Source organism: Triticum aestivum, chromosome 6A (genome assembly GCF_018294505.1).
Source record: "Triticum aestivum cultivar Chinese Spring chromosome 6A, IWGSC CS RefSeq v2.1, whole genome shotgun sequence".
Taxonomy (NCBI): Eukaryota; Viridiplantae; Streptophyta; class Magnoliopsida; order Poales; family Poaceae; genus Triticum; species Triticum aestivum.
In genome coordinates, this window is record NC_057809.1 from 606,768,867 (window position 1) to 606,773,651 (window position 4,785).

Consider the following 4,785-nt stretch of genomic DNA (forward strand, 5'->3'; position numbering starts at 1 on the left):
ATTAAATACTTATAGTTTGATTTTAGGTCACAAAAATTATATTCTTTTTGCTATTGAAGAATATTATAGTTTTATTTTAGTTGATCATAACATAATATTTTAATTGATTGTTTTTATTTTCATAAAAGTTTTGTAGTTCATTCTGTTTGCTATTAATTCATTCTTTGAGCTAAATGACTCTGAAATTGGAAAGCATTTCAAAATGAACTCTGAAAAGGTTGAAAGTTGGCATGGTATCATCATTTCACCCACATAGCATGTTCCAAAAAGTAGAGAGGGTTACGACAAAAACTTGATGCACTTCGTGTACAAAATGGACAATCACTTTCGAAGTATCAAAGTTTCGAACCATAAGACATGAAAGCATTTCAAATGAACTCTGAAAAAGTTGAAAGTTGGGATGGTATCATAATTTCACCCACATAGCATTTGCTTATTGCGGGAGAAAGTCTTCACTTTTTCTACGCTTGTGTCATTTGCTTATTGCGCCGTAACCATGGATAATCTTCATTGTTTATCAGGATGCTTGGGTCAGCCTTGACATTGAAGGGAGGAATTTCATGAAACTTTTCATAATCTTCAGACATGTCTGTCTTGCTGTCCACTCCCAGGATGTCCCTTTTTCCTGAAAGAACTATGTGGCGCTTTGGCTCATCGTATGATGTATTCGCTTCCTTATCTTTTCTTTTTCTCGGTTTGGTAGACATGTCCTTCACATAGATAACCTGTGCCACATCATTGGCTAGGACGAACGGTTCATCAGTGTACCCAAGATTTTTCAGATCCACTGTTGTCATTCCGTACTGTGGGTCTACTTGTACCCTGCCGCCTAACAGATTGACCCATTTGCACTTAAACAAAGGGACCTTAAAATCATGTCCGTAGTCAAGTTCCCATATGTCCACTATGTAACCATAATATGTGTCCTTTCCGCTCTCGGTTGCTGCATCAAAGCGGACACCGCTGTTTTGGTTGGTGCTCTTTTGATCTTGGGCGATCGTGTAAAATGTATTCCCATTTATCTCGTATCCTTTGTAAGTCAATACAGTCAAAGATGGTCCCCTGGACAACAAGTACAACTCATCACAAACAGTGTTGTCACCTCTGAGACGTGTTTCCAACCAACTACTGAAAGTCCTGATGTGTTCAGATGTAATCCAGTTGTCGCATTGCTCCGGGTGTTTGGAGCGCAGACTGTTCTTGTGTTCATCGACATACGGGGTCACCAAGGTAGAGTTCTGTAGAACTGTGTAGTGTGCTTGAGACCAAGAATATCCGTCCCTGCATATTATTGAGTCTCTTCCAAGAGTGCCTTTTCCAGTCAGTCTCCCCTCATACTGCGATTTAGGGAGACCTATCTTGTTAAGGCCAGGAATGAAGTCAACACAAAACCCGAGAACATCCTCTGTTTGATGGCCCATGGAGATGCTTCCTTCTGGCCTAGCGCGGTTACAGACATATTTCTTTAGGACTCCCATGAACCTCTCAAAGGGGAACATATTGTGTAGAAATACGGGCCCCAGGATGACAATCTTGTCGACTAGATGAACTAGGACGTGCGTCATGATATTGAAGAAGGATGGTGGGAACACCAGCTCGAAACTGACAAGACATTGCGCCACATCACTCCTTAGCCTTGGTATGATTTCTGGATCGATCACCTTTTGAGAGATTGCATTGAGGAATGCACATAGCTTCACAATGGCTAATCGGACGTTTTCCGGTAGAAGCCCCCTCAATGCAACCGGAAGCAGTTGCGTCATAATCACGTGGCAGTCATGCGACTTTAGGTTCTGAAACTTTTTCTCTGGAATATTTATTATTCCCTTTATATTCGACGAGAAGCTAGTCGTGACCTTCATACTGAGCAGGCATTCAAAGAAGATTTCTTTCTCTTCTTTCGTAAGAGCGTAGCTGGCAGGACCTTTATACTGCTTCGGAGGCATGCCGTCTTTTTTGTGCAAACGTTGCAGGTCCTCCCGTGCCTCAGGTGTATCTTTTGTCTTCCCATACACGCCCAAGAAGCCTAGCAGGTTCACGCAAAGGTTCTTCGTCACGTGCATAACATCGATTGAGGAGCGGACCTCTAGGTCTTTCCAGTAGGGTAGGTCCCAAAATATAGATTTCTTCTTCCACATGGGTGCGTGTCCCTCGGCGTCATTCGGAACAGCTAGTCCACCGGGACCCTTTCCAAAGATTACGTAGTGTAAATCATTGACCATAGCAAGCACGTGATCACCGGTGCGCATGGCGGGCTTCTTCCGGTGATCCGCCTCGCCTTTGAAATGCTTGCCTTTCTTTCGACATTGATGGTTGGTCAGAAGAAATCGATGATGGCCCAGGTACACATTCTTCCTGCATTTGTCCAAGTATATACTTTCAGTGTCATCTAAACAGTGCGTGCATGCGTGGTATCCTTTGTTTGTCTGTCCTGAAAGGTTACTGAGAGCAGGCCAATCGTTGATGGTCACGAACAGCAACGCCTTAAGGTTAAATTCCTCCTGTCTGTGCTCATCCCACGTACGTACACCGTTTCCATTCCAGAGTTGTAAAAGTTCTTCAACTAATGGCCTTAGGTACACATCAATTTCGTTGCCGGGTTGCTTAGGGCCTTGGATGAGAACTGGCATCATAATGAACTTCCGCTTCATGCACATCCAAGGAGGAAGGTTATACATACATAGAGTCACGTGCCAGGTGCTGTGATTGCTGCTCTGTGCCCCGAAAGGATTAATGCCATCCGTGCTTAAAGCAAACCATACATTCCTTGGATCCTTTGCAAACTCATCCCAGTACTTTCTCTCGATTTTTCTCCACTGCGACCCGTCAGCGGGTGCTCTCAACTTCCCATCTTTCTTTCGGTTCTCACTGTGCTATCGCATCAACTTGGCATGCTCTTCGTTTCTGAACAGACATTTCAACCGTGGTATTATAGGGGCATACCACATCACCTTCGCAGGAACCCTCTTCCTGAGGGGCTCGCCGTCAACATCACCAGGGTCATCTCGTCTGATCTTATACCGCAACGCACCGCATACCGGGCATGCGTTCAGATCCTTGTATGCACCGCGGTAGAGGATGCAGTCATTAGGGCATGCATGTATCTTCTCCACCTCCAATCCTAGAGGGCATACGACCTTCTTTGCTGCGTATGTACTGTCGGGCAATTCGTTATCCTTTGGAAGCTTCTTCTTCAATATTTTCAGTAGCTTCTCAAATCCTTTGTCAGCCACATCATTCTCTACCTTCCACTGCAGCAATTCCAGTACGGTACCGAGCTTTGTGTTGCCATCTTCGCAATTGGGGTATAACCCTTTTTTGTGATCCTCTAACATGCGATCGAACTTCAGCTTCTCCTTTTGACTAATGCATTGCGTCCTTGCATCGACAATGACCCGGCGGAGATCATCATCATCGGGCACATCGTCTGGTTCCTCTTGATCTTCAGCAGCTTCACCCGTGGCAGCATCATTGGGCACATCGTCTGGTTCCTCTTGATCTTCACCAGCTCCCCCCGTTGCAGCATCACCGTATTCAGGGGGCACATAGTTGTCATCATACTCTTCTTCTTCGCCGTCTTCCATCATAACCCCTATTTCTCCGTGCCTCGTCCAAACATTATAGTGTGGCATGAAACCCTTGTAAAGCAGGTGGGAGTGAAGGATTTTCCGGTTAGACTAAGACCTCGTATTCCCACATTCAGTGCATGGACAACACATAAAACCATTCTGCTTGTTTGCCTCAGCCGCATCGAGAAACTCATGCACGCCCTTAATGTACTCGCGGGTGTGTCTGTCACCATACATCCATTGCCGGTTCATCTGCGTGCATTATATATAATTAAGTGTCCAAATTAATAGAAGTTCATCATCACATTAAAACCAAAGTGCATACATAGTTCTCATCTAATAACATATAGCTCTCCAGAGCATCTAATTAATTAAACCATACATTGAAACTATGTAAAACATTTCAATGCGAAAACAAATGCGATCATAATCGCAACCAAGGTAACAATTGATCCAACGGCATAATGATACCAAGCCTCGGTATGAATGGCATATTTTCTAATCTTTCTAATCTTCAAGCGCATTGCATCCATCTTGATCTTGTGATCATCGACGACATCCGCAACATGCAACTCCAATATCATCTTCTCCTCCTCAATTTTTTTTATTTTTTCCTTCAACAAATTGTTTTCTTCTTCAACTAAATTTAACCTCTCGACAAGGTCGGTTGACATTTCTGATTCACATACATCCTAGATAAATAAAATCTATGTCATGTTGGTCGGCATAATTTTCATAAACAATAAATGAACCAATAGTTATAAAGATAATATACATACCAAATCCGAATCATAGACAGGACGAGGGCCGACGGGGGCGGATACCAAAACCATCGCACTATTATAAGATGCAATAAAAAATGTAAGAAAATGATACAAGTATCTATCTAAACATACAAGTAAGAATATTTTTCCTTTCAGAAAGAAGATAAGAACAAGAGGCTCACCACGGTGGTGTCGGTGATGAGATCGGCGCGGGTGATCAACGGCGGTGAAGACGGGGACGGGGCATGACGGACCGCTAAATCTAGACAAATCTCGAGGAAAATGGAGTTTGTAAGTCGAGCTTCGAGGGGAGAAAGCTTAAGTAGTGTGGCTCGGGCATTCCATCGAACACCTCATGTGCATAGGAGGTGAGCTAGAGCACCACAAAGCCCTCTCCCCCTCGGCCAGAAAAAACAGAGCACTGTGCTCTGCTCTTGCGCGGGGGGGTATAT